Source organism: Solanum stenotomum, chromosome 4 (assembly GCF_019186545.1).
Source record: "Solanum stenotomum isolate F172 chromosome 4, ASM1918654v1, whole genome shotgun sequence".
In the NCBI taxonomy this organism is placed as follows: domain Eukaryota; kingdom Viridiplantae; phylum Streptophyta; class Magnoliopsida; order Solanales; family Solanaceae; genus Solanum; species Solanum stenotomum.
In genome coordinates this window covers 59,933,557-59,942,700 of record NC_064285.1, presented here as the reverse complement: position 1 = coordinate 59,942,700, position 9,144 = coordinate 59,933,557, and the positions used below count along the sequence as shown (strand labels likewise).

At 29.1% G+C, this 9,144-nt stretch overlaps 1 pseudogene; it reads right to left on the bottom strand.

The window, feature by feature from the left end:
• Positions 1 to 5,835: 5,835 nt before the first annotated feature.
• On the bottom strand, positions 5,836 to 8,168 carry LOC125863230 (uncharacterized; annotated as a pseudogene).
• Positions 8,169 to 9,144: the final 976 nt, after the last annotated feature.

Here is a 9,144-nt window from a genome sequence, read left to right as displayed (position 1 = left end):
ATATATATATATATATATATATATGAAATAATTACTTGAGTTGGATCCCTTTTAAAAAATAATTACTTATTTTAAATATACTCTTTAATTATTACCATTTATAACAATATCTAATAATACTATGTATTTTATTATATTTATTTTTCTTTCTTGCCTCTTTTTTTTTTATTTTCTCTAGCCTTTTCAAATTTGTCTTTCTCGCTCTTTATTCCTTTCCTTCTTTCTGTACGTTATTCTTTCTCCATTTCTTTCTTTCTTTCTGTACGTTATTCTTTCTCCATTTCTTTCTTTCTGTACATTGTTCTTTCTCCTTTCTTTCTTTATGCTGCTCTTTCTCCCTCTCTTTCTATTGTTCTTTCTCCCTTTCTTTCCCTCTCTGCTTTCTTTCGTATAGTAGTCAATAATTCGTAGACAAAATAAGATTTGTATCAATAATTAGTTGGACAAGTAATCTAATCGTAACAAATGAAGAGATATAATAAACTGCAAAATAAATTAAACTTGAATTAAAAATGTATTACACACATATTAAAGTTGAATTAGATGAGAATTAAACATGAATGCAAAATATAGCAAACGAAATAGCATTCTATGATCTGTAAACTGAATAAAACTTGTATCAATAATGAATTAAACAAGCAATCAAATTGTAACAAATCAACCAATAAAATGCAAAATGAATTAAACTTGTATTAAAAATGTATTACACTAGTATTAAAGTTGAATTAGAAAAGAGAATTAAGCATACATAAAAAACGTAACTAATGAAAGACCAGACAACGGTCTGTAGAGTGAATTAGACTTGTATCAATAATGAATTAAACAAGGAATCAAATAGTAACAAATCAACCAAAAAACTGCAAAATAAATTTGCATTAAAATTGCATTACACAATATTAAAGTTGAATTAGAAGAGAGAATCAAGAATGAATGACAAACGTAACTAATGAAAGACAAGACAATGATCTATAAACTGAATTAAACTTATATTATTCATGAATAAAACATGTATTATATGTGTCTTATAAATTATTTTTGGTTTGTATCACTAAGAACGTGAGTGATGTTTGCAATATGTATTAAAATGTATTGTGCATGTATTATGAGTGTGTTACCTAAATTACTTTAGTTGATATCATTAAAAAGGGAGTGAAGTTTGCAAGATGTATTATAAATGTAGGATGTATTATTCATGATTTTAATACAATTATGAAACATATCTAATACAACTTTAATACAAACGCGATATAGTTCCGTAAACTTCATCCTTTTCGAGTTTCAATCTAATATTTCTCCTAAAATCAGTTCTAAACTTAACCAAACCCTCTTGAAATTGAGATATAAACTTCAGACGATATTTTCAATTATTCGTAGGAACAACCTATCGAAACTAATCGCAAACGAAAAAGCAGAAAGTAATCTAATTGTAACAAATGAAGAAACATAATAAACTGTCAAATGAATTAAACTTGAATTAAAAATGTGTCACACACATATTAAAGTTGAATTAGAAGTGAATTAAACATGCATGCAAAATGTAGCAAACGAAAAAGCATTCTGAGATTTGTAAACTGAATAAACTTGTATCAATAATAAATTAAACAAGTAATTTAATCATAACAAATCAACCAATAAACTGTAAAATGAATCAATTTGTATTAAAAGTGTATTACACAAATATTAAAGTTAAATTAGAAGAGAGAATTAAGCATGGATAAAAAATGTAACTAATGAAACACTAGACAACGACCTATAGAGTGAATTAAACTTATATCAATAATGAATTAAACAAGTAATCTAATAGCAACAAATAATAAACTACAAAATGAATTAAATTTGCATTAAAAGTGTATTACACAATATTAAAGTTGAATTAGAAGAGAAAATTAAGAATAAATAAAAAAAAACACTACTAATGAAAAACAAGATAATAATCTATAGACTGAATTAAACTTGTATTATTCACGAATAAAACATGTATTATATGTATCTTATAAATTATTTTGGTTTGTATCACTAAAAACATGAGTGATGTTTGCAATATGTATTAAAAATGTAGTGTGCATGTATTATAACTGTGTTACGTAAATCATTTGGTTGGTATCATTAAGAAGAGAGTAAAGTTTGCAATATGTATTAGAAATGTCTTGTTCATGAATAATAGTGAGTAGTTTTTATAATAATAAGTCAAGTCAATAATAATAGAACTGGAGGAGTAGAGATGCCACTTTCAATGATGGACACCGGCCCTTGTGTTAAAGTAGCATTGAGTTTCGCTTGGAAACCGGCAAGTTTCGAGTTTCCAAATAAGTGGTACCCTTTCTTTAGAGTCCGGTAGGTCAATTAAGTTGCCTAAATCTCTTCCTTATCTGCTGCTCTGTAGCTGCCTTCCTCGCTTCGTCTTCGGCTTTCAGAGTTGTGAACTAACCTCTTCCTTTTAAAACTTATATTATATGTGTCTTATAAATTATTTGATTTGTATCACTAAGAAAATAAGTGATGGTTGCAATATGTATTATTAATGGATTGCTTATGAATAAAACTTATATTATATGTGTCTTATAAATTATTTTAATTTATCACTAAGAAAATGAGTGACAGTTGCAATATGTATTAAAATGTAATGTGGGTGTCTTATAAAGGTATTATTAGTGTGTTACCTAAATTATTCTTGTTGGTATCACTAAGAAAGGAGTGAAGTGTGTAATATGTATTATAAATGTACTATTCATGAATAAAACATGTATTATATATATCTTATAAATTATTTTGATTTGTATCACTAAGAAAAAAAGTGGCTTTTGCAATATGTATTACAAATGTATTGTTCCTATATTATAAATGTGTTACGAGTGTGTTACTTAAATTATTTTGGTTGATACCACTAAAAAAGAGTGAAGTTTGTAATATATATTATAAATGTATTGTTCATGATTTTAATATAATTTTAATACAATTATGAAACATATCTAATACAACTTTAAAACAATTGTCCTACAATTCCATAAACTTCACCTTTTTCGAGTTTCAATCTAATATTTCTCCTAAAATCAATTATAAACTTAACCAAACTCTCTTAAAATTGAGATATTCAAACGACTTTTTCAATTATTTGTAGGAACAATCTATCCAAGCTAATCACAAATTCGTAAAATTTCAAATAATGAATTCCAAATTTGAAGCTTGTTGAACTCTTGTTGCTATAATTTTACAGATTTGAAATTTTTGTTTGAAAATATGATTTTGTACAAATTTTCATCTTTCCACTTCTTTTTTCGTCGTATTTTTGGGTAAAAATAATGAAATATGGGCAAAAATTGATTTGAAGATAGTTATTTATATGAAAATTTCAAAGAAGAAGAATAATTTTTTTTTTTTTTAAAAAAAAAGAAAGAAAAAAGAGGAGGAAGATAATAATGATAGAAAAAGAGACAAAGAAGAAGAAGAATAAAAAAAAAGCGAAGGAAGATGAAAAAGGGTAGAAAAAGAGGCAAGCGACTGCACAATTTCTTAATTCCAAAAATTTGTTATATTTAGTTAGAAAAATTATATTGTCATAGATGGTAAATATTTCTTTAATATAGCATATTTATGTGATTTACCCTATATATATATATATATATATATATATATATATATACACTAGATGGAGGAGGCCTGTGGCAAGCACGGGCCTAATAGTCAAATTAATATTGAAGCAACTATGGAGTTATTATGCTTGTAAAAATATTAATATTAATGAATCAAGGGTGACAACTTCTGCAGAAGATGGTTAATATCATATACTATTAAAAATATTCAGAATATGTACAACAAACACCATACGACTTGAACGATCTGCAAATACTAATTAATGTAATACACCCAAAAAAATATAGCAGATGTTTCAATTTTGATATATAAGATTACTATGTCATTGTTTATCATATGTAAAGGATGTCGGAATTCGCTTCTTAGTAGCTAATCTTCTGCATTCAAAAAATCATAGCATAGGGAGTTGTTGGGGGTTCCTGAGAAAATTGTGTCATGTTAGTAAATTCACAAAGTTGAGGTGGTTGATGATGGAAGTGAAACTGTTTGAAAAGTGACATATGACACCAAAATGTGGGATAAAACATTATCGGAAAGCTAAATAATGAAGGCATCCTAAAAAGTTAAATAACCGATTCATTTCATTCTCCCTATTGAGCGAACTTGTACCGACTAAGAATCCAAAAACTTCATTAAGCAAAAGTCACAAATCAAGTAAGGGAGTTCCTGCAATTAGACAGTTTAAAGTCTGTCAGAAACTAAAAATATAGCAATACATAGCAAAACAATTTAAATCTTAGAATTCCTCAAAACGGAAGAAAAAGTTCAAAACTTTATCCTCCAAACTGGCACCTTTTTAGCACAGAAACTGGAAATGAGCAAATGGTAACTTTAGAAAGAGCAAAATATGGTCAATTAACAGGCCAGCGACCCCAAAAATAAAGGAGGTAAACTTTAGAAAGACTGAAATTTTCTTTAAATTTACTCAAGCATTTACTCTTCCAACTTCATCAACATTGATGAGAACAAATTCAATTAATCAGGGTATAGAGACACGATCAAATAAATCTTGATATGATGTTATATTTCAGAGAATTCATTTACAAAACGATCAAATAAGTCTTGATACATCGATAGGTGGAGGAGGGGGAAAAAAAGCTAATCACCCACAATGAGCAGAACTTTTAAGGTAAATTTATATGCTCATTTGGTATCAAATAGTAAGAAAGTCATGAAATCGATAAAAGTGATAGATTCTTCATTGATGATCGGAATGTTCAGATGATCATCTCTGTAATTAGTATAATAGAGGTCTATCATTCTTGGAATCAAGTTAGGTGTTTGAGAGTATAGATGCTCCATAACACTTTGTTTGGATCATTGTTATCCATTGTTTCATAATGTATTGTATTGTATGGTATAAATACAATGTTTGGCTAGACTGTATTGTTTGTTGTTGTTTAATAATATTTTTATTGTTTGGTTTGACTGTATCGTATTGTATTGTAATTTATAAATTTACTAAAATATCTTTAATTATTCTAGGGTAGGAGGTTTGACTAGAATTAAATAATATAAGGTAAAAGGTAAAATAATATTATAAAATATTATGTAAAGATGTAATTGGAAAAAGAAATTAAGTAACAATGAAAACACACCAAATTGGTTGTTCCATAAAATGAGGGTTTTCATTGTTACGTAACAACGAAATTTAACAATACAATACAATACATTTTAAGTAACAATCAAAATAAACATTGTAGGTATAGTAATGATACAATACAATACAATACATTACAATACGTAACAATGGTCCAAACAGAGTGTAAGTGTATTGGATTGTTGGTATGGTAATAAATCATAATTCATTTCCATAAAAAGAAAAGACATTTGAATGCTTTATAACTTTACAAACACACACAGATTGTTAGAACTAAAATAATCTAATCTAGATTCTTGATTCTCCATACTTTTATTCCTATAAAGGAATTTAATTACATCACTAACCCAACTCAGAATCATCAAAATCCAACACAATTAAAAAAAATTGAAATCCCAGATGAATCATAACTTTGAAGGGAAAAAAATGTATTGACAAAGTAAACTAATTGGGTTGTAAATGCTTTCAATAGTATCAAATATTTGGATTATATTTATGTATGTCTTTTGGTTGGAAGTTGTGTTGCTTTATGGTGATTTTCATAGGATTGATGATGTTTATATAATGTAATTTTTGTAGTTTGAATAGCTTACAAGAAAGTTTATTCCAAAAATAAATGTGAAAGTCAGATGTAGACCGACCTTTTACACTTTTTTTGTTGGTGTGGGTGGTTCAAATTTTGGCCTCCCACTTGAAGAACCAACTACTGTAGTTGTTGCCATCACCTCGACCTCACTTATTCCCAAAGGGCTGATCTTTTTGGAATTCCTGTCAGTAGTGCTGGGCGGAAGAGTATTCCTTTTCCACGTAGGAAAGAATGGACAAAGTTGTATGTGTGTTAATTATTTGGGATGCCCCAAGATGACTTCCTTAGCTGAATTTGAAATAGTTTGTTTGACAAAATCTCATGGACATGATTAACAGACAATGATTGCCTCTGTAAATATAAAGAGTCACGAGAAACTCTTTAGAAATAAGCATATATGCTAAACTGTTTCTGATCAAGATATATGGTGTTGCGACAATAGACGTGTATAAGTAGCCATCGGAAATGAGAGATCACCTTAGCGCAAGTTATGCCAAATATGTCTTCCGTTGTCATGGAGAGTAATTTTTGTCCCAATTTAGCAGAGATAGACGTTGTGGCTGTAGCAGTTCCATCAATAAGATCAATTTGAAAGATACACCTGAAATCATGGCAAGTTTAATATTTGTGTATAATATATGTTATATTTTGTACAAACTATAATTTACAAGTCAAAAGTATAGTACCAAGGCACTAATATTGTTTTCCGATTGCATTTTGGGCATTCAAAATCCTTTCTATCCTTTGTGCGCTTCTTGTGTTTGCAGCGTGAGCATTCAAGCACACAAAACACTTGCAATTCATTTGATATCGTCATTTCTGCCTTAACATAGAAGAGTCCCATATGTCGAAAAATATCACATACATAATACATGTTAAATTACTCATGAATAAATATAATTTGTTTTTTTATTCAGCCAAAGCTAAACAACCAGAAAATTAATAAGTATACTCTCAAATGATCAACTTGAAGTATGACTTACAGAAGATGGTGATGAAATTTATGTAATAGAGATAACTTGTCTGCCGGTATGAGTCACTACCATAGAAGGGGTAGATGAGCTTGTTGAGGTTTTTTCTGACGCACGACTTAACAACATTGTTTTGTTTCCTTTTACCCTATGGTTACACCTAATAATATGTTTAGTAGGTTCTTTAAATACAAATTAAAGCTAGAGAATAATGATGAAATGTGAGTACCAGTTGATAAGTTCTACTATCTGTGGGTAAGTAGGATCCACACGTATTGTGGAGTTGAACCTAGTCTGCAGTGACAACCCTGTATAACACATATCTTGTATAATGTTTTGTTATTTTCTAAAATTATGTTGGTAAAAAGTTCAGCGCGTCTGTACCTTGATAAGTAGATATTCATATACGTACTCCTTCCAAGGATTACAAAAGTGTTGCATCTGTTTTCATTTTAGCTTCAATTTCATTTCCTTCTATTTCTCCAAAATCCTCCAATAGAGTGAGGAGAAACTAATTTTTCATTAGAGCGTGAGGAGAGAAGATTAAGTACCACGATAATTGATGATCCGATCAAACAAACAAAAAAATGTTTACTTATTCAAAATCTTTTCATAAAATGAGAAGATATAGGTGAAATGCTATAGTTACTGATTGTCACAAATGGTAATTTCTCGACACTTATGATGACTCCGACCTGCATATTTTTTAGGACCATAACGAAGAACGATTGCCAGTATATATGCTTATATAATACATAATGAAATGTTATAAGTGTGTGTATTAGTAAACATGCATATTTTAGCATGATAATAGCAATTAGGATTAATATACCAATTTCAACAGTATAATCAACGATCATATGAGAAATGCGGTCAAAGGTTGTGATATTTAGCTTGGTTGGTGGTGAAAGTGGTTTCTCAAGTTCGTTAGATGGTTTGACATGTTCAATTACTATTTCTTTGTCAAGAACCCAGTAAAATTTATGTATTGACTTGCCGTATGAAGTTGGCGAGATTTTAATTCTTGCGGTAGAAATGAGATAGGTATCCATGAATGTAAGCTTATTTGCATACTATTCAATTTCGTCGGCATACATAACTGCCTTAATGTAGCAATTTTGAAAGTAAGAGTTATAGAAAGCTGAGATTATACTACTCAACAATGCAAATAAAGTCTAACTCTATGCACTTATAAACAGGAAAACCGAGAAAAAATGTTCAGCAGAGGTAAAAAGAAAAAGAAGAATATTCATGAGATAAAATATAATGAGCTCACCTCTTCATTTTCCAAAATCAAATTTTGGAATCTATATTTCTTGTCATGACTTTCTCACGGGCATTCGATTTCCACAATTTAAACTTTGCAAATCCAATCTCGTGTGTCTAATGTTATTCGATCGATGTTCAATCTTAGTACCATGTCTGTACGAAATATATTTAACCAAATAATAGTATCTGCAAGATAACATCACTATTGAGTCAAAGTTCTTTCTTTTTTGTGGTTGCATGAATATGGGCGATTAAATTAGGAACATGCAAGGACATAATTACCCTCCACATACTCAAAAATCAGAAAATGTAATGAAAACATAATATGAATACTTCGAATCAAATTAGGAACATGCAAGAATATAATTATCCCCAACATACTGAAACATTAAAAAATATAATAAATACCCCCAAATCTGTCTGCTGAGTAATAAAATTGGAATGTAAAGTGAAAATAACAACTCTAATTTTGTCCCATTTTGATTTTCTCCTTTGGTGACAACCAAAATCTGCAAGAAAAATTGAAAATGGGAAGAGGAAAAACAGGAAAAGGGGAAAAAATACCAGAGATAGGGAGCAAAAGTTTTTTTTGAATGGAAGCATGATAAATTTATGCTCTACGAGTAATAAATATATATAATACAAAGAAGACACGTCATAGTATAAGTACATGTGTCTTCTTCAAACTTGATGGGGGGTTTTGATAGCCAATGAAATTGTGCCAAAAAAGAGAAAAAAAAATTACATTTCATAGTATTGAACCGACTTTGGTCTAATTATTTAGTGACGTGTCTTCTGAAAATTTGATGGGTTTTGATAGTGAATGGAATTGTGCCAAAAAAGAGAAAAAGTTATTACATTTGACTGTACAATTTGAACAACCTTTGGTCCCAGTTTTTTTTTTGAACTCCATAATTACATAACTTATGATTTTCAGATGTTACTCACAGAACAATTTGAACAACCTTTGATCCAAGTCTTTTTTTGAACTCCATAATTACATAACTTATGATTTTCAGATGTTATTCACAGTACAATTTGAACAACTTTTGGTCCAAGTGCTTGTTTATCCTTTAGAAGTCTCCTAAAATTAAAGGTAAAATTACATAGTTGCCCATGTTAGTCAT